This window comes from Cardiocondyla obscurior, linkage group LG25 (genome assembly GCF_019399895.1).
Source record: "Cardiocondyla obscurior isolate alpha-2009 linkage group LG25, Cobs3.1, whole genome shotgun sequence".
Classification (NCBI taxonomy): domain Eukaryota; kingdom Metazoa; phylum Arthropoda; class Insecta; order Hymenoptera; family Formicidae; genus Cardiocondyla; species Cardiocondyla obscurior.
This window is the reverse complement of record NC_091888.1, coordinates 250862-273367: the sequence shown is the minus strand read 5'-3', so window position 1 is coordinate 273367 and position 22506 is coordinate 250862. Positions and strand designations below refer to the sequence as shown.

The 22506-nt window shown below is 43.3% G+C and overlaps 1 long non-coding RNA gene across 1 annotated transcript in view; it reads right to left on the bottom strand.

The window, feature by feature from the left end:
• Positions 1 to 22506, bottom strand: part of LOC139111747 (uncharacterized) — an 85977-nt gene that overhangs the window by 49387 nt on the left and 14084 nt on the right. The window contains exons 2-4 of the long non-coding RNA XR_011547262.1: positions 9946 to 10276; positions 9806 to 9852; positions 1229 to 1268 (exon numbers count right to left, since the gene is read on the bottom strand). This is a non-coding gene — a long non-coding RNA (uncharacterized lncRNA). The remainder of the gene's footprint in view (positions 1 to 1228; positions 1269 to 9805; positions 9853 to 9945; positions 10277 to 22506) is intronic.

The window sequence follows — 22506 nt, the reverse complement described above, 5'->3', positions numbered from 1 at the left end:
AAGAGCCCGCGGATTCTACGTGAACTTTTTAAGCTGTTTACGGAGTATCGTGTCTACTGCGAGCGGCTTTATCGCGGCTTATGAACTTGGTTCAAGTTCGATGATCGAGCGAGCGTTGGCAGGAGGCGGCAGAGGCAAGTTATAAATTTGTTACAACTCATATACGGGAAATATCGACGCGCCACCGAGAACGATGGCATCTCCAAAATAAACAGACCTAGGCATCTATGAGCCTTATGGTCCCTGCATCCATTACGGCGGAAGCTTTTAAAGGCAATTGTTTTTCAATGGCAAACCGCGGGGGAATGGTTTCCCCGGTAGCGATGGCTAAAACACGGACCCTCTCACCGCCCCGCGACATTTGTCCACGGATTGTTATTTTCGTCACGGTAATGGGAAACCCTCGGGGAAAGCGAATTTTTATACTCGAAAGGTATCGTCGGGGTTTGCCCCGCCCGCGGACGACCGAGAGAAGCGAAACAAAACGTTGGTCCCGGCGATTTAAATTCACCGCGCCCGCCGCCCACGACGACGTTTCCCTTTACTTCATTTGGCACGGAACTTTTGCCCGGCTAGTGAAACTTCCTCGGAATCCGACGCGAGGCTAAATGAATTAAAACGCTTCGGGGATATCGGGCGGCATTCCAGGGCGCAAGACGACGCTCGCCGCCCGTTCTTGCTCTTCTTTCCTAGCTTCGGCTTTAAATCCACCTTACCTGTCCGCCGATATTGTTTCGCCCACGCCCGGAGGAAAGTTTGTTTTTAATTACTTTACTTTCGGCATAAATTGCTAGCAACGTTTGCTACCGGTCGCCGTATGCAATAACCTTCGCTTGTACGCGCGAACGCAAATCTTCGAAAGTGCGCTCCCGCCGCGTACGACCACATCCGTGGCTTTAGTACTTGCCCGCGTGTAATAGCATTTGCGCGAAAGTCTATCGACGTACCACCGACATTATAAGCATCCTTCCCTTATCACGAGGAAAATATGTTCCCTCCTATTTTTTCCCTTCAAAGTATAAACACGATGCATAGCAGTCTTCAATTATATCGCAACTATAAGTTAAGAAAGTAGAATTTACGCGTAATTCTATCGACGTACCACGGTATTATAACCGACCTCTTCTTCTCGCAACGTAAATATATTCTTTTCTTCCTCAAAATATAGATACAAATGCATACCGATTTTAAATTTTATTGTATAATTAAAAAAAACCATGCGACTTACCAAACTGCATGAGCTTCAGCGGAGTTGTAGATTTCTGTGACTGTAACATAAAAAAAATATATATATTAATGTAAAATATAATAAACAGCAACAATTGAATCGATTTATCAGCTAATTCATGCGAAACACCGATTTTTTAAATAGGGACTACAAATAAAAAAAAATCGATAATTACGAAGTGGAAGCGTGACAAAATCGTAGTACAATCAAAGTTTCGCCAAATAATTTTCTCGCTCCGCGGCGAAATTCACCGACGATTCTATACGATACGTGAGACGCAGCCGCGACGTCTCTCGCTCGCGCGACACTTCGCTGGCAAGCGAAACGATTAATGTTTCGAGACTTGGATGAATATCCTTCGCTCGATTTCCTCCCCTTTTCCTCCCCTCGCTTTCGAAATAGGTCGCGCACGGACACTATCCGTTGTCCCTTATGGCGACTATAAATACTGCTTTGTATGCATGCCGAGGCGGACACGAGCCAGGAACGGATAATAGGGAAGGAAGGACCCGAAGAAGCTACTTTGTCCCTTCGTCCTAGCTCCGCAACGGCTCTCCCGTCCGTCTTTCCCATTGCGTCGCTCGCGCATGCATCGATAACGTCGTAACGTAATAACGCAAAGCCATCTCTCTCGCGATGACGGAAGATGACGGGGGAAGACGAGGACAACGGCAACCAGCTCGTGTCCGCCCGCAACACCTTTAATTATAATTATCAAAGGATTCACGGCGACGGCATCTCCGGCGGTCTCATACCTCACGAACATTATTTTGATCCTTGCGTTACGAAGTTCGTTAATGGAGCGATTACCCGTACATGAGCTCGTTATCCGTTACTTCACCGCTATTTTCAGCAAGTATTTCCATACTGTGGTAACTTTCACATAATATTATACCCGCGACAAAAAGAAGAATATCACGATAAAAAATGTACAACAAAGTTTCTATATAAGAGAAAATTTTGCCATTTTTCTTTATATTAGATATGTAATATTCTTTTTATGCATTCTTAAAGAGGTGCAATTATAAGAGAACCATAAAAAATTTTGCTAATTATTATTCTCTTTTTTTTCCTGCACGAGAAATAAAATCTATCTGTACTTTTCAACGTGTTATATTAACGTATGCAATAAAGGAAAAAAAAAATTTATTTCTATTATGTTCAAAAGCATCTCGAAAATTACTCTGTCAATCAAACCCTTACGAATTGATACCGTATAAAAAAGAAAAAAAAAGAAAAGGCAGAAATACAAAACGAAGGTTCGCGCGCATAAAAGCAATATATTAACGTCGGCAGCGACGCATTAACTTGTCCAAGTAACGTCAATCGCGAAACGTTCGAGTTCTTCCAACGATATCCGCTCACGTTAATTTCATTTTAAACATCGCCCGCATTAGGCGGCACGTATCACGAATCGCGCGTACGTGGCGGCGTGTGTGAAACATATATCACGAACTGCCTACGTGACTAACAAATCCCCCGTGCGAGGCACGAGCACGCCAATTTGCACGGATAGATTTCGCCGAACTACGCGACTCTATTCCAAAATTGGGCATTTCGCGCAAGATAATGACCACCGGCCGACCGCTAAAACGGAAGCGAGTCCGTTTCAAATCCGCTTCCTTTCGCCGCATCGTCGTTAGCGCGCTGAAAGTTTTATCAGGAACTACCAAGGTTCGTCGCTAATTATCGTTGCTTTTGTGCGCCACCAAGATAGATCCGCTGAGTCACATACGGAGTTCCCTTTTACTCGGCAAAGTCTTTTTTTTTCTTTTTTCTTTTTTTTCTCTTTCCTCCAGCGAAAGCCCCGATTTCGGACTACCTAATGCTCTTTTTCGGTGACGTACGCGCTACTCCAAGAACTCGCAAAGGTTGAAACCGTTTTCCACCGAAAATGCTATATCAAAATTGCCTGGCGTGTTATTTGCGACTTTGTGCAAATAGACTGTGCGTAATGAGATGGAATACTGTAAACGTGTAATATTTCCTCCCGTTATCGATACCGAGGTAGCGTGTAATGAATATCAACCATCGAAAGTGCGGATGTTAAAAAAAAAAAAAAAAAAGAATAAATAAAACAGTACGCAAAAACTTCGTATTTCATTCTGTGTCACGTCCCGTCCACACCGGGAGCCGCGTTTTAGTATAATAGAAACGTCGGCACAATGCCCGTTACTCGGCATGACGGTTTTTCTGTTTTTTTTTTTTTTTTTTCCTTTTCCCTCTCTCTCTTTTTTTTTATTCCCTCACCGACCTTTCCCGACAACCCGTCAAAGCAATCACCCATCGCTCGCGCGCACGTGTCCGGCGCGAGCAGCACGTAAATTCACCGAAAAATCCAATTAATCTTAATCAAGAACCGATTGCACAAAAGTCGCGCACGAATTCGGTACGACGCAAAGGGGAGAGAGAGGCGCTGATCCCTCGGCATCGCTGACGCTCTCTCGGTCGCTCGGAAATATTATGCGCGCGATAGAAGCAAAGCTTTCCCGGCTCGAAGATCGACGGTTAAATACTGCTATCCGAGGAAATGCTGTATATCCCGCGTGCCGCGTACATTTCACTCCGGTACCGGGGCAGTTACGCGGAGCGTAATAACAACATTATCTTTCGGACGAATAATGGTTCGGTGCATTATCGGAAAAACGGGCTGCGCTCTCACGGAGATATGGGTTCAACTGTTAAATGAACGCGCGGGTTGGATTTTTAATGAAAATCGCGCAAGAGCTCTCGAATATTTCGGGAATTGCGCCGGGCTCGGCTCGGTACAGGTGTAACGCCCCCGGCGGAAATATCGATATAGTCGCGAATATCTGTTCCTGACACGACCCAACGTCTATAACGAGAAGATAAGAGGGAGGAGAAGAAGTGAACGAGCGCGCGGACGAAAAACTCTAAGTAAAATACGGTGTAAGGGAAGCGGCGAGGACAGTGGAGATATAACGCGGAAGATATAATGCCCGGGGGCTCAGGTTGCCAGCGCAGATGGAGCGGAAGGAAACGTAATTACAAATAGTTCTACCTTTCGTCCGCAGTCCACGCCGTTTCCTGCCCACTAACTTTCGCGGACCATTCGTTCTTTCCGGACTTTCCGAGACCGGACCGAGGAGCACCGGCTGAATTTGATAAATGGCAATGCCGATCGACGGGAATTTCCGGTACAACAGGTAATTTCTGAAAACGTTCGGCTCCCGCCAACCAACCCACGTTTATTAGATCGAATTGCGTTTTCTGATAACGAAGACTGATTTGCGCTACCATTAGAAAACACATCCCCTTCCCCCGTTCTCGCGTATCCAAAGAATACTCCATTTTATTATCGCGAGCCAATTATTTTTCCAAAAATCTTGCTTGAGCTCGTGCTAAACTCGCAAGAAAACTCGCCGAAACGTATTAAATAATAAACGCGAGTATACGTCCGTATTGAGAGAGACCTGATTTGTTCGCAATTTGACGTTAAACTCTCTCAAATTTACGTGCTTACGTGTGTATGAGGTTGAGTAAGCGCGTTTTAATATAATAATGGCCCTCTATTTAATTAGTAAATAACGACTGATACAGTTCCGCTATCATAAATTAACATTGCCCATTCTAGCTATTGCGTTAATTTAATGAGCGACGAGTTTGATTATTCGGGCGGCAACGGTTTCGTTTTCAGCACGATGCGTTTTAAGCAAATTACATTTTATGGGGGAAATTCGATATGTTCCAAAAGGCACCGAATTAACGTACCCGTGTTTACAGACCGTTATTTTAAATACGGAATCGTAATAAAAAGGTAATAATAAACAGAAATATCAGAGGCAGAGCCGATGACGAAACACGATCACAGCAGATATTACTTTTACGTAAACCGATTTATCGACTATGATCACCCGTTGCATATTAAAACAACTCTCAATTAGCAGATATGCGATTATTTCTCTGTGAAATGTGACGGGATTGAAAACAATTGGATATACCCAGGTGTCTCGCAATGGAACTTTGATTAACTTTAATATTTAATTAAGAAATTAATGCGCTACACATAACATATTCGACAAATCTGAGCGACCGTTCTGCCTAGCTGCGCCGGTTATTTAATTTATTATTTTTTTTATTTAGTTATTTATTTTTTTTTTTTCAGCAGAGATTACGCTGATTAATTAATAACGCGGTTCATTTCGTAGAGTCGAATATATGCATTCTATGGACAGCGGTAACGAGAGGAAGCGCTGCGTTTTCAATTTTTACCGGCGTTTGTTTTAATTCATACTAAATGCGTGGTCGGCGGCGAAAAATTAAGTATTTAAACATAATTATTCCGCAACTGTAACATTTGTATTTACGTCCGCGCGCTTCAACTGTTGTACTTGTCCGCCCTAATTTAATTTTTATTTTTTCAAATTAGCTCACCGCTGCAGTTCGTGACATATTCAAGCAATCAGCGCGGAATCAATAGAACGGAAAGTGTTTTTCATTTAACAGTTACGGTCGTTAAATCTTCACCTGGCACGGAATCACGTAATTGTGATTTATGCCTGTTCTCGAGTACGTTTAATCCCGTGATCGAAGTCGACGTCAAATCATTCTCGGAAAATGTGATATTTTGACAAGCGCGTCGGGTGATATTTTCGACGAAAATGTCGCGGGCGATGGAAAGGCTGAAATGGTATAATAATGCGAGACTGCTACCCGGCTGTCGGGCAATAATCATAGATAGTGTGCATTCACCATTTTGGATTTAAATCATCATCAAACGGCACCGTGGCGTATGGCCGACGTCGCATTTCCGTATCACGTCTAGACAACTACGTGATGAAGCTTTAGATATATCTCAATGTCATTTACCAACTGGACATTTTGCAAGCGCAATACCGCACTTCTCTAGATATTCGTGCACTTATAACCCTGGCGTTGTAATTTTTAGTGGCCCTCGACGCTATACGCTGAAACTGTCGGCTACGTCTCGCAATTGATAATCCTACATTGATACATTGTTTGTAAAGAAGAAAAAATACGAGATGTTAGCTCGTCTCGATCGATCAATATTTCAATCTTCGTGGCGAGATTAACGTGAAATTAATTACCCGTAAAATATTGCCGGGAAGTAAAATCAATATTTGCTACCTACATTCCGCATTCTATTACATCGATATCGAAAGCCAAACACGTTTTGCCGATTCCTCGGCCGAAGATATCTTATCGTCCGCGTGGCGTTTGCGTCACGTAAAATTACGTAAACGTCGGCGAGAGTGCACTGACGCGCAAAGAGCTCTCGATCCACTCTCGTGCCGACGCAAATGAAATCTCATTAAAGAGCGCGCCACTCTCCTAAACGGCCGGTCCAAGCACGACGAGGTCGACGTCCTGCGGGATTCCTGCGCGTGCAAAGACCGGTCTCGGAAAGGCTTGACATCCAGAGGAATTCATCGCGCGCGAGGCTTGCGCCGTTGACGACGGCGCAAGTATTTGCTGATTGCGCCGAGGGTGACTTATCGAGTTAGACGCAAACCGACCTTGCAAAATCGAGGGACTATCCACACAAGATCTCACATTCCGCAACCACCGACCCGCCGCGTAGCCTCGACTCGGGGAAAAGCAAATCGGTGCCTAGAGAAGCGGACAAGCCGACCCGAGCTAGCTCCTCCTCGCTTGTTTCGTACATGCAGAATTAACGACAACGGGACAGTCCTTTCTCTAGCCGGCGGTCGAGAGAGCGCCGAGAGCTTTGTTAACTCGTGGAGATCCACTGAAAGACGTGCCGAGAGTGCAAACAGAGAGGCTCCGATCTAAAGCAGCTGGCTCTACAAGATGGGGGAGGTACCCAACGCGTCTTTACGAAACTACGATTTCTCGATCATGAGCGACACTGCAGAGACGCGAGAGCAAGATTCACAAATAGCAAAAAAAAAAAAAAAAATCTTACATCGAAGCGCGTCCCTCGTTAAAATTTAACCTACGATCAAGCCAACAACCTGAGAACATGTATTTGTAATCACAAAAAAATATAACTATCGATTTTTCACGCAATTACAATCGTCATTTGTTCCCGACGTTAATGTATTTCAAGAAGATATATTTCACGATAAATATATCTATATTAAATATTACTTTTATCGCATAATAATACCATCTCGTCTCTGCCCCGTTTATTATTCAATGATGCGAAGCGCGAGGGAAGTTAAAATAAATTGATATTATTAGCAGTATCCGCAAAATTCGCGACCAGTTAATTTCTCGATTGTTATTATCCTGCAGTATTTATGGATAAAATCAGATAGCTCGTAAGACATAAAACTTTCAAGTCAGAGAACAGCGAAACGAAACACACAAACGGAGGAAGGTAAGAGAATTGGTCGGGGTCTCAAGGGGATGAGTAACTATTACCGAGTTTGAGTACCCTCTCCGCCAAGTTGAGGAAGAAGCAAGAGGAAAGAATAAGTACTAGACAAAGACGCTCGTAGATTCCGTTAATTGCACTCGACCCCTCGATCGAATCAAGTTTATTCGTCGCTTGATTCTTCCGCGCCCGTGTAAAATAAGTGTAACTGACGAGTTAACGCGACAACTATCCCTCACCGTTAATCTGCAATTAATTACACGAAACCTTAACGTTAATCACCACCTCTAAATTTGCCCGCGCGGCGTCAAGCTAGAAAGATAAGGACTTTAAAAAAAGAAAAAGAAGAAAAAGTGCAAGACAAAAGAAATGCATGCAAACAGGTCCAAAGATCCGAATGAATATGCAAGAAACTGGAGATGTTCCACCTTTAAAATATCCGCTTAAAAATTTGCATTTCCCGCTGGCGAGCAACGCGTTATTATTTCTCGTCACCGCGTTTATTATTTCTCGTGATAACGTTCCTCGCCGACTGCACGCCCGTGGTAACCGACGCATGAAGCGCATAAAGTAGGAATTTTTTAAAGCGGAAACAAGAAATGTAAGAACGGTTAGCACGGGCGAAATACGCGGCGCATCGCGGTGTAAGAGAAGTTTCTACGGGAACCGAACGACGTGCCGCGTGATGAGAATGGCATGGCGTATGAGCTTTATGAAATTTTAACGACGCCAACGAGGAAGTGCGAGCATTCACCGCGCGCGGACTAAAAATAGTCCCGATATTATGCCCGGCGTTATTGCCCACTTGAAATATGATCTGATTGCAAAATGAGACAGTCTGACAAATGGCGACAATTTCCGAGCGGAGTAATATCAACGCGATATCCGTACGCGCGAAGGGTTACATATCGTACTGAAAATTATAATTAAAATAGACACGGCGCAAATTAAATTTAAATCGAATTAATCGGCAATGGAACTTAGATCAATGATTCGCGGGACTCGCCTCTCTTTGCGCAAAGGCATGCAAACGATAAAGAGTCGATAATTGCAATAAAAAAAAAAAAAAAAAAACGGACAGGCAACGAGAAGCACCTTTGAAAGAGACACCGTGACTCAGTCTCGTCATCTAAATACGCGTATGCCTTTACCTCGAAGGCAATTAAAGCAATGTATAATGAATATTCTGATAATATCCTTTGCCATTATTCTAGTACCTCATTTTCTTCATTGTTTACGTTCAATAGACTAATTGCTTTTTAAATAGTCTCGCAGGAAAATATCAAAAGTAAATTTTTTTTTTCTCCGTCATTGTTGTAACATTTACGGCAGATTCCTATCGTATAATGAAGATGCAAACTGATTTTACTAATTAATAAAATAGATACTGTTTCATCAAATACATTACGTCGAGAGAGAGAGAGAGAGAGAGAAAGAGAGACAGACAGAGAGAGAGAGAACTTTGCAATCTCGCAGAACTTTATCTAACTTTAAGCGACATCAGAACGAATGGCATGGTGACATTGTAAAATGCGAAAAAATACAAGAGACGAAACGCCTTTGTTCTATTCTCTAATAAGAGATAAACAAGAGCTCATCTGTGCTTCCACGTTTAATTTTCCGACTCTCGGCAATCAGGAAATTAGCGTTGTCTGAGACTTGAAAGCAACTCGTCCCGTTTCTTAATACAAGCGTAAATCGTAAATGAGAGAACGCCTCCTTGTCTCGAGAGAAAGTTCGATGTACAGACGTATACAGGTGCAATTCATACTAACAAGGTAGCTCGTTAATCCCCATCAAATGAGATCATCTGACGGTGCGCGAATGCGACTCGAGGAGACGACTCTAAATCTGCTCCGCGTGCAAAGAGGTAATTCTGATTGCAAAAAAAACTTAATCCCACCTTCAATTATATTTACCCCTCCACCCTCCCGCTAAATTTTTTATGCGCTAACAAAATCCCTCTCTTTTTCTCTTTCTGTTAATTTTATCTCACGCTCCGCTCTCCATTTAATGCTTCTTTTAGAGAGCATTTCGCTATGCAGTAAATATACGGTGCCATTTTCTGTAGTTTTATCATACAGTTAAAAAAAAAATAATAAAAAAAAATTAGTTTACTGGAAAAAGAAAAAATCCTATTTCTAATTTGTCTGATTTATATATACTAGAAGAAACCACGCGCGCACTATTTTTTAAGAGATCTCAATTACGAAAAAAAGAGATCCCAAACTATAAAAGAAAATTATGCGACTTACCAATCTGCAATCTGAACCCCAGCGGAGTTGGAAAATTCTGCCGGTGACTGTAACAAAAAAAAGAAATTATTAATATAGACATGTCGGTTAATTTACGAGATTAATAAAAAAAAAGACCTTCTTTTTTAATTTATACTTACTTAAAAGTTGCTCCGCCGATGCAGGATGCCTATCCGAGGCCTGCTCCTCCTCTCAGATGGGACGTGTCGAGTCATCCTTCCGCGCACAAGTCACTCGCGAACACCCCGACCCGTGATTTTAATACCGCGAAAATTATACGACGATCACTCGCGCGTTACATGGTTCGGTACTCACGATTAAAAGTAAGTCGCGTGTCGCAAAACTACGCCCGAATACTCAGCGGATCTCGCGGGACGACCGACGAACCGACCGCGGTTCGTATAATTATTAATTGTCGGCGGTAACGGCACTCGTTGACGACAGCGAACAGCGGACAGCAACTGCGTCGATCTGTAACATAAAGAAATATCAAGTGGTTAATCGTGGTTATCGTGCCGGAAGGGTTTTCGTTAAACGAAAGTGCGAATTACTTTTGGTACGGAGACACGTGCTTGCTCCGCAGTGTGTAATACGTGTGTGCTCGCGCGACCGCTGGAGAAGGACAAAGCGAGAGTGGGAGTAGTGGGGGAATATACCTAGCGCGAGTCACGTACGCTCGCGCTCGCTTATCACCCCCCTTCCCCCCGACTACCTATCTATTACTTTCGTTCGATTTAAATGTGATATTTAATTAGAATGTCCAGACAAAGACGGTACTTCCATCAAGTCGTCCTCGATCTCGAAAATCGCGAACTGTCTTTGTCTGAACATATTAATTAAATATTAAAATTAAATAAGCCTTAAAATCGCCGACTTGACAGCCGACTTTAACTCTCTCTCTTGGCGCGAAGCAAGCCAAGCGAGTATAGAGAGGATATATGTTTTTTTTTTTAATACGAAATTCGGATTAGAACGATTAAGAGATTATTCTGAAATCTTTTTCCTTTAGTGAAAAAGTACGTCGTACAAAATTCACGAAGAATCGTAAGTGGAAGTCTTTGCGGAAGTTGTCTCCCGAATTGTTCGGTTCCGTGAGCAAGTCGGACTTCAATCAACACGGGGCACGGTCGAGGGGGTTACCTCATCCTTCTCCATCTCTTCTCGCATTAACAATGGAACATCCGGCGTTGGTTTCGTGTAAACACTCCTGCACACCACACCTCCGCCTTTACGGCATTCAAGCACCGCCGGCTGAAAAGCTCCCGTGGAAACGACGAGGGTGCGAATGTGCCACGGTCGGTGATGGTGGCGGAAAGCCCGCTCGCGCCCGGCCCGAGCCGTCTGTTCTTTATTGCGGCAGTTAAACAAGCTCGCCTGAATATTTGATTGGCAATTCCACGGTCTCACAAAAGATCGCGTCGGGACTGACTAGTCCGGAGGGCACAGGTCCTCTAAGCGGGTATAATCAACCGCATATAATCAAACCTAACCCGCCGCCTGTGTCTCGTTCCCTTCTGCAACTCCCGCCGGAAATAAGAAAGAGAGAGAGAGAGAAAGAGAGAGAGAGAGAAAAAGAGGAAGCGTGCGAGCCAGCCGTCGTTTTCGCCGACGATATAATCTCGTCGTGCAGCGAACACGCCCGTGATCGGCGGGAAAGCTGGATTAACCTCGGTGATTCTAATGAAATTCGTCCTCGGAGGATTTTCGCGAAACGGCGGGTTGTAAAATCTTGTCGACCGCCGCTCGCGGAAAATTGTTCGGCCGAGAAAGCGCGGAATTGTCTCTTCAGGGCGTGTACCGCGCGATCGCGCCGACAGAACGATTAACTCGTACACCTGACACCGGCCGAAATTTTAATCACGCTCGTGCCGATAGTAGTCTCGTTACTTGTTACACATACTTGCGCTTTAACGTCTGACAAAATTTATTTCATCACCGATCTAAAACGGCAATTATTATATAAACTTGCACGTAATGTTATTAACAATTTAAATGCGAGACTCGTCTTGCGCTTTCCGTCGAAATTTCCGCAACAAAATTTCTATCCGATGCACATTTACGGCGACTACTTCCTCCTAGGATTCGAACAACTTTGAAAAATTAAAACTTCTCGAGGAAACAAGCGAATAAAGAAATCTTAGTCTTCGGTGGATGTCAAGTAGACATCGGTTTAACATTAAGTTAAGCAAAACTAAAAAGTCCTGTTTAACTAAAGTTAATTGAGAACCAAGTTACCGAGTTCTTTAATGCGGGGGAGTTTTGAACTTGCGAGACACAAGATGACGTCCAACCAAATTTCCGTCGCGACAAAAACTCCTCCACACCGGCTAAAGAATACGCTCGTAGCTGACGTCTTATTATGTACTCCGCTCGAGTATAATATGCATAATGTTTCTGAAATACAAAAGAATATGTCTTATTCAGCCCCGCTTTGAAAGTATAATTTATTTAGCGATAAAATAGGCAGCGAGGCCATCGTGTGAAGCGTTTGCGAGATCTCGTCTTGCAATTGAATAAATATAATGTCGCCGTCGAGTTCAAGAATGGAAGGAAAAAAAATCCCCTCTGCACAAAATATCGAATTAAAAGCGTTGCGGAAAGGAGGCGATGAGCTTTAATACGAATAAGCGAGACTGCGAGAAAAGGAATACGAAATTAAAGAGAGAGAAAAAGACGGAGAGCGCGCGAAAATCGGTAGAACGAGCCCGTCGAGATGGCTGAAAGAGAAAAACCGGGTGGGTGATCGTCGAGTTGGGAGTGAGAAACGTATACCTGGCAGGATAAACAGAGTCGTCTTATCCTGGCGACACGAAAGAGCGGCTCTTCGCTTCGCCGTAATGCCTCGGTAATATCTTCGTACCGTTCGAACTCTACGGAGGAAAACGCTAAGACGGATAAAGGCAAAGTTGGCGGAACTCGAGACACTTGTCGAGCAGCATCAATCGCCCACCAACACGCCCGAGATGACGAGCGACGATAGGGGGAAAGATAAAATCGTTTTTCTATTTCGAAAATCCTATTTTTTTTCATCAGATAAAATGCGAAACAGGATTGAACCGTTATTTCAGGGAAAACGTTTAGATTTTCCTGAATTTGGTAAATATGGAACATGTACGATACGAGAAGGAAAAGAAACTTTTTCTTTGCGCGTAGGACGTAATTAATTATAACATACGTCACCGCGGAAGTCTTAATTATTTATTCTCCGAGAACAGCACTTTTAACTTTGCTGTTTTGAAAACGCGAAACTTGCGCTGAACTTTTATAAGCGGTGTACATACGTATACATACATATATCGAGAATATGTGCAGAGACAACCGTACCATCTAAATCATGATATGCATGCTATCAAACTTTCTTCGTTTCCCTCGGAGCACGTTTGTCCATCTCTGCATGTAGAAGAGCGTTCTCCTTCGATCTCTATTCACGATACAGTATACACGCGAATACCCACATTAGCTTTAACTTAAAATCACAAGTAATTTATTTCGTCCGTATATTAAAATATAAGTAAAGTTAATATATGCGTGGATCGCGTTATTAAAACTAAAGTAAGAATATCGTCATATCGTTGAAAAGTTCATCATTTTCAGGAAAGAAGATAGAGAAATTCGGCACCGACCGAAAGCCAAAAGATCACTTTACGCGCCGGGGAACAATAACTTTGATCGTCCGTGCTAATTTACTCGCGCACCGACTCCCAACGTCGATTGCTTAATTGAATCCGAGCTCGTTTCGAAGCCGATTAGAACCTTCCGTCGCCTCCGCGAAGAACCCGCGGAGGAGGGAACGGAGCCGCATTTGCCAGCCGGTGCACCGCGGCCGTCACGGCGCGCGCTATCTATATCTTTTGAGAAAGTCGTCCGCGCGAGGAAGGAAGAGAAATATGCCATTTAAGTCTTTCAAGCTTTTCAAATGAGAAAATTAGATCTTCGCTCGACATCCTTCCGTCGCGAAATGTCTTACAATCTCCCGCCAATTACATCTAATCTCTTCCGATAAGTGAAGCGGATGTAATCGTTAGTGACGAAGTTCGTAATGAGAGCCGGGACACTTTTGCAAAAAGTAACACTTGTAAAAGTTCAAGTGTGCAGACAAGTACGCGGAATGTAAATTTTACATGTAATAATATAACGCCGCAAATTTTCTCGAGTTTATACGTGGAACTCCGGCCGTTTTGAATCATAAATGACCGATTGATACGTACACGCAGCGTGTGGAAAGTACACGATATGCGTCAAGAGAATTTTGCCTCCAGCGAGAAAACGATATTTATCGATTCTAAGTTGTCCTACTGAGCTAACGAGCAAGGCGGCACAGTACAAAAATATGGTGCAGGATAAGGGAAAACCTTTGCCGAAACTCGTGCAGCGTGTCTTTACAGCTTGACGGGCACGTGCTTAATTGTAAGAGAACTAAGGGCGATAATCTGGGCGGTTGAATGCAGTTACCGGTCTCTAAGTAACGTCAGAGATTGGATACGGCTTGATGAGGGAAAACCCGTAATCCATAGCGCTCGACGCCATATAGCCCGAGGCGAACTGCACGCCAAGCAACTTGCCGTATTATGATAGTATTAAAATTCGAAACATCGGTTCCTATGAGTTACAATGCTCGCGGTTATATCATCTGCTATCTACACACGAAAATATGACTTTTAGGGAAAGAGAGAAAGAGAGAGAAAAAAAAACGCTTTTAGTAACTACACGATGTTAAATAAAGACAAATGTTTTTACGTTTTTCCGCAGCTAAACTATTTCCGCAATAAATCAGTTGCTGATAAATACCTGCAAATTAAGGTTATTTGTAATTTATGTGCCAAAGAAAGCAATTACAGTTTCAAACGTATTACAAAAGTCGACAAAAGTGTGATTTTGAATTTTAATCTGGATGTTAATTAATTAAAAAAAAATGTGCTCTACTTGTGCTTTAATTGTAACAAAAACAAATTATTAATTTTGTCACACAGTTATTATTTTTCGATATTCCATAATTATACAATCTGTCAGAGAAATGTTTTGAAAATGACGTGCCATTTGATATTACAAGTAACTATTTGTTTGATTGAGTTTGACGCATGTAGTACGTTCGAAAATGCCCATTTTAAATGTCTGAAGTGAGTAAACACATTTGCAACAACATGTAGATATTTATTAAGTTTAAATCAACACGCGTAATTGCAAAGTTGAAATATCGGGATGTTCGGCGTATTGGAAAAGGGCACATCTCCATCGGTGTATAATTTTAGAAAAATAATCACGAATAGAGATATCGGTGTTAAAAAATTCTAAATCTGTAATGCCGCTTTAAGGTACGATGAATAAATGATAATTGCTTCGAGCTGTCCCGCTCCAAGAAGTATATATATGTGCGAGTCGGTATGAATGAACAATTTCCATCACGGGTCAATCTCGCCGTTCGCCGATGTCGTTGAATAATTAACCGAGAGCTGGATCGCGCGTCGCGCCGTCTACCACAAAGATCGCCGCTTATTCGCCGATCCGGCTAGCTAGTGACATTTTCCGCGAGAAACTGCTGCCACGCCGAGCAATTAATCGATGCCGATTATAAATCCGACCTTCTGAAATTTTAATATCCGGCAAATCCTCTCATTCCGCCGCACCGAGGGGGTGGTCCCAGATGTAACATTTAAAGTATCGATCGCGTAACGCGCGGTCCGATACCAGCGACCCGAATCGCGCCGCGAGCTCGCAGTTTTCGCTCACGGTTCCGGTAATTCCCAATTACGGGTCTATTGTTTTCGAAAAACGAATACGGTAAACGTAATCAATAATTACTACTGCGATTACGATAATGATAATACGCGCGATATGCGATAAGGGGCGAGGAGGGAGGAATTTAACAAAACGTCAGATTTGCCACGCGCGCGCGCGTTCAGGCAAATATTAAAATTTACCGTAATAACAAACGTAGGCGAGTGTTTCGGGTTGCGAAGGTACACCGCGGCGGCCTGTGCGTTTAATTGCCGTTGGAAAACCAGGTAACCGGTATACATATTTTCATAGAATGTATCCCGATCTAATTTCCAGACCTAACATTGAATGTCGGTCCGTTGCAGGGTTTGAGTAGATGGACAAACAAACGCGGAAATGTCACGTTGGCCCTAGAGTTAGTCCTCCGCAGAGCTGATTGCGATTACCCGAACGACGGGAAGGAAAATACGATCGTGCGTTTAACCGTCGATCTCTCTTTGCTTCCAAGGGGAAAGGGGAAGGGGAGGAAGAGAAACGGCTCCAATTGAATGCGCGGGTTGGCGAATGGCCGACATAGTCACGTTTCGTCAAGAGCGACTCCGCGAGCGACTCGAGTTTTACGTGACTTTAATTTTCGTCGAATTTCATCGAGGTAGAAAATTGAAACGCGAAACCTTGGCGCGACTTTGGCGACGAAGCGATTCGAGTGCTCCGGAGAGCAAGTGTCTCACTCTGATCGTTCGCTCCGACCCCTCCTCACCCTCCCCTTGCTCTTTCTCCGTTGCCACTTTGTCAATCCAAAAGTATAAATTGCGAAAGTTCCACCACAGCTACGTAGTTAGCGCAGTTCGCAATGAATAGAGAGATTGCCGATCTAACAGCCGAAGTAAGAGATTAGGAGAGACGGAGACAAAGAGCGAGAGCTGACGTGTGCCATTCAAATGCGTTTCAATTTAAATATAATCCTAATTGCCGACGTCGCGTTAATAAAAAAGTTCGGCGAATAAAGTTATAAAATTAAAGATAAATCTACCAGGCGCTTCTTCCGCTTCATCGATTCGCTCGAGCTCGCCTAAATAAAAATATTAATTCAACCGGGCGTGCCGTCCTCGACGGGGCTCCGCTATTAATATTCCATTCCGCTTTCGTTTACTTAAAAGAACCCGCCCGAGAATACCGTGCTATTTTCGTTTCGAGGGCAATGTATCGTTGTCAACGTAATTAGCCATCGAGTGCGTCGCATACGAGAATACGAGGGGAGAGGCGAACGCGACCGCGTATTTCGTGTATCGCCCAGCTTCGTTGCGATTCAATTGCCGTTCAAGCACGGGGTACGAATGGACGCGCCCGCCAGAAGAACGGGAACGAAGGAAAAGCGGCGGTTTCCTTCTCCCGGAAAGGAGAACGGCGGCGACTGTCCAAGATTTATCTCGGCGCGTCGTCGTTCTCCTCGGCGACAGTCGCGCGGCAGGGCATAGGGACGGGGATATAAAACATCCCGGAATTCCTGGTGCATATCGAGTGGAAAATTACAAATAGTTGGCGTGGGGGGCGAGACCCGGTACTCTTCCGCGAGCCACGTCCGGCGGCGGAAATGCAACGGCATGGTCGCGTAAAAGCTCCCGGAAGGAACGAAGAACACTCGTCATAAACCCCGCGTGTCGTGTCAGCGACACGGAATAGCGGATACACCGTCGATGCCGGTGCACGTCTGCGGTTTCGTTTCCCTTTTCGGCAAACATCGGTGACGCCGGATGTGTATCGTGCGACTTGCTCGATATCACGTTACTTTAATCGAAAATATTTGCAACAGCAACGCGCTTCGCGGACGATATAAAATTCAGAGGGCTGACGAAAATCCGACCGAATTCGGATGTCGCGGAGCTGAAATATATCTGGCGGATACTTTATCGATAACCGCGCAACGACTGGGGGAGAAGAACTTCCTCTTTTGTTTCCGCATGCAAACCGTGCAAATGACGCGTTTGCTTGCGAAGAAGCGGCCGCTTTGAACGAAACTTTTTCGCGAAATAATACTTGCTGTTGAACAAGGGAAAACTCGTGGCGGTAACTTCAATATATTGTACTAAACACACACCCCGCATCCTTCCCTTCGCACCCTAAGTTTCATCTTTACGGCCGCAATTTTCTGCGCGCGTCGTTGAGCGCGTTGCATAAATATATATGTATAATACGGCAATAATGCAACGTTAAGCCATAATCTTTGATCGAGCGCAGTAATATATGATCGAGACTCGGTTGCCGACAGAAACGATTATACAACAAAAAGAATAAAGGCAAACACAAATTAGTATACGCTAAATTCCTAATCAATTTAAAATATTGAAATTGTCAATGTAATTTAATTTTCACGTTAAAACTCATCTATCCCGAGTATTTTTTTTTTTACTACCACGAGCTCTGTAATCTTTCCCCAGGAAATCTCAGGAAATTCCGGATTTTTTTTCATCGACGAACTTGTAACTCTGCCCGTAAAACGAGAACGAACGCCGCGCATGTTGAGAGACGTAAGCTCGTATCGACTACGCGGAAACAAACGTGACGAGTGGCAGCCGTTCGCGGGACGAGCCGTCTCGTAATGAGTTTCGACAGGACCGGCGCGTGTTTTTGGGCTGCGTAACTCGCGCAGTATTTCAATAAACCGGTAACACGCGTGGTATAGATCGGAGGCGAAGCTGGTAGCTGCACGTTCGGGGATAGGGACCGCAGAATTCCACGAGCCGAGACGCCTTCGACGGTCGGGGGTTTCTCCGTTGCTTCCCGAGGTAGGGACGGGAAAAGTTGCGCGAGAGCGCGTGCTTTCAATAAAGTTTTACGGTTCTTCTCTCACGGCAAGCTCGCGCACGGTTCGTCGGGAATGTCTAACGGTTGCCGCGGAATCGCATGCCGGTTTACACGCTAAGCTAACTTTCCCGCCTACCGCGTTGCAATCTTTCTACTCCTTCCTCCCCCCGGCCGTCATCGCGTTGCTCTTATTTCGCTCCTTTTCCTTTCGCGAATTCTTCATCCCGTTCGTTTTCCCTCGCATCGCTCCCGCTTTCGCGGATGAAAGCGCGCTTTCTTGCCCCCGAACCCGGAGTTCGGTTGTCTGAAGATGTATAGTTACATGGTTATTGGCTTCCGCCGTGAGGCACCGCGCACCTCGCGGTTCTTTCTACGCGTGTTTCAAATAAATTTACAGAAGTATTCCCTTCCGCCATAAAAGAACACGCACGTCCCCCCTTTCTCCCCGCGTGATGTCGTACGTAATTCAGGAGATTCGTAAAATGTTTTCTGCGTTTACGGGTGATAGTAATTAATTTTATTTGCGTGCGCTTGGCATCGTGGAAAGAAATTTAAGCGGTCGTACGGGCGCGTCAGCTATGGAAAAGAAAAGATAATAAGGGAGGGAAAGGTGGAGGAAGCGTATCCTGCGGGATTAAAGCAAAGCTCCGCGAAATTGCTCGAAAGCCACGGAGTTTCAATAAACCCGGGCGCTATCGCTTAGGTTGTCCCGTGATGAATATATCGATTTTAATTTAAAACAAATCCAGTCTCTTTCGCGGGATGTTTAACGCTGGCGTCTCGAAGGTGCCGACAATCGAAATGCGAAAGCCAAAGGAACTTTATACGAGTGGTGTACTTTAAAAACAATGCAAGTGCACGAGCACTGATAAATCGCACCTGCGTGATCCAATCTTAAAAAACAAAAGAAAAAAAAAAGAAAGACGCGTTAGATTGAATTAAAATCATTGTTGCTGTTTTCTCACGAATTCCGATTGATATTATTTTATATGGTTTTATATATTAACTCTGATACCCACAGCGTCGATATAAAAATATCGAGACGATGCAGTATGTATAACGCGTGCGTAAAAAAAATTGTTTTAAGCATACGCGAACGTTTATTCGACGCCGACTCTCTTTCCGTATTCCGGCAATTTGCGCGTCGAAGCTTGCTAAAAACGGCAGGAGCTTCGCCGCATTTGCACGTTGATTGGCTTTGTGCAGCCATCAGCCAAACATAATGCAAATCCTACGGCGTACAGCCGAGCTGCAAAACCGGCTCGCAAGGGCCGGTGAAAACGATTTGAATAACGGTCCCGTATGAATAGTGAAACGAGTACGGACAAGAGGATGCCGTTAAAGATATTTCTCATAAATCCGCGAAAGTGGATACCGATTACGAACAGATTGCAGCGGGAAAAAAACACTTTCAAAAGGGTTTAATTAATATCTTACTAAATTAATCCTTCGCTTTTGAAACTTTCATCAAAAGGGATTAAGTTTTCGGGACGAGCCTACGATCCACATCCAAGACAATAAGCATCGCGTAATTAAAAATCATTCTGCGCGTCGACGAATTGTTCGCGAAATGATCATTGTCAAAAAGTTTACGAAAACGTGATATATTAATCGTCTCGCGAATAAGTTAAACAATTTAATACGATAAAGAGAAGAATCGTCAAGTCAAAATACAACGCGATGGATTGCCAGAGCGAGCGTGCTCTCGCTACTTTGAGGTCAATACCTACCCCCGCAGTTTCTGTTCTTGAACTTAGTTTTCAACATGTTCGTTGTTATAGCTACTAATTATTCTTGGAACGTCCACGCCAGAAAGCAGCAACTACAGACGGAACTAGTTCGAAACCAGTCCTGAGAAGTTACGTTAAGTCCTCTCCGTGTCTCTCCCAACACCCTCGACATAAATCCGTCGGCTATCGCTTTTAAGATACAGCTGTTTAATTGAATGTACGAAGTGAAATGTACAAAAAAAAAAAAAAAAAAGAAAGAAAAAGAAAAAAAATTAAACCAATTCGTGGTTTATCTCGAGACTATCTAGTAAAACTTTCCAGTATTGAGTCAGAAATGTAACGCTCAAATCGTCCAGATACTACGTAATTATTACTAGCGGGGCGAAAAACGCTTAGATATCTAGATTTTCTGGCTCGTTATTAGCCAGGATTAAATGTTTCGCTACATGACCCGCGATCAATAGTAACTAGACGGATATTTAAATATTAAATATTTTTTTTTTTAATTCTATACAGTAGTATGGCCAGACACTAGAATAGATAGTCACTAATTTTTTTTACAAATTATGGCTGATACCAAGTTAACCACTAGCTAAGGAATTATATCTAATTTGCGCAACCTACCCGCTATCTGAAAAATTAGAATAGCTGGATGAACTTCCACTCGGGTATATCGCGATACGTTAATTGGTATTTTCACGAAGAAGCGTACACCTCTTTAAGTTATTTACAAAAAAAAAAAAAATTTTTATGAAAGAATATATAAATTTATTGATCGCAAAATAGTTGTGCTTGTTGACGCAAAAAAGTTCCGCGTTCCAAAAGTTTTAATAAAGATCAAGATGAACCGTGGAATAATGCGCAACGCTTTATTAACTGCTACCGGTACGGCAAAAATTCGATGAACGGGAAAACATTTTGGCATATTATCAAATGATTTAAGGTATAATTCTAATTTGATTCCGCGCAATAGTTAAACTCAAACAGGAACCGGAGCAAGTTGAATTTGCGGCATAATCGAGCTACATGCGCATACGTTTCGTCCGAGCCAACGTTCGTCAACCGCACACTGCGTATAATTACTTCGATACAAACTGTCGGGGAGTTACTTTCTGAAACCGCTACGCGAAAGCTACGGGGGAAAGCTGCTTTCGAACGATCGGCTTTGTCATTACGAACGAAAACTTAGGGCGAGTTATTACTCAGAAAGTTACGTTATTGTACCGGTTGCATTCGCGAGCTTCGTATTCGGCCCGTAAATGTTGCGCACAAAGGGAGGTTTCCTCGTAATGCACCATGCAAACGATATTATGCACATTGCATCTATTATAGCCGCGAGTGTATGCAGTTCACGTTCGTGCCAAAACACATAGCTATTCAATGAACACGACTAATCACATATGTCCGCGCGGAATATTCAAAAAGTTATGGTAAGCGCAAATACAGTATTGCCCGAGAAGGATTGGCGCAACCTCCCTGTTGCAAATTTTTTTTAATATATCCAATTACGCTTGCTTTGCATATCACTTGTTACGACAACACTTGTTATATCTAATAAAACGATAAAATTATATATGCAGCGATTCAGCGAGTTTATTTGTGGAACAAAGTATCGGAGAAGAGAGAGAGAGAGAGAAAGAAAAAAGCGCAATAAAATTCCACTTGTATACCATTCGTTCTGATAATCGTAACTATCGTAACTGCACTTGTAAGCGGAAAAGTGAAATGCAATTCTACGCGATTGCAATCTACTTTCGATATTCGCGCAAGTAACAGTTGGACGATAAAAAAAAAAGGAGAAGCATAAACGTTGATCCATGCGATAAAAAGAATCTGGTATACGCAACGTCGAAGTTATATCGATCATTGGATCTTTCGGAATTTGAAATCTGAAAAAAAAATATATATACCGCGCACGTACCACAAAGCCAAAAGTAAATGAAGATTAAAGTTATAAAGATTAAGATCATGGGGATTAAAATCCTTCACGCAAATCTGTCTGTTTAATGGAATTCCATTGTGCAAACTCCTACGAAACAAAGGATGGTACGCGACTTTAAGGAAGTTTAAACCGTATTAATTCGTCACTCGGCGTAGTAAGCAAAAGAGAACTTCGAAATTGCTGCATTTAATAAGCAGCACTTGAACCCAGCTGGCGAGTTCCACGTTAATCTTTTGATCTTGACGAAGGCAGGAAAACTTCTTCTCGAGATAATTCTACGCGAAGTACCGTTGCGCAAGAGAAAGGAAATTACAATATTATGTATCGATACGCTTCCTCCGCCTCACCCTTTTTTCCAATGTCCGCTCATCGAAATCGATAATTATTAGATTTAATTAAAAATTTAATAGTAGAAAAAATTCTTCTCTTTTTTTTTTATTCGTTTTAACTGTGTAGAATTACTAAAACAATTTCATGTTACGGAACGGTTCTGTTTACAAAGGCATTCT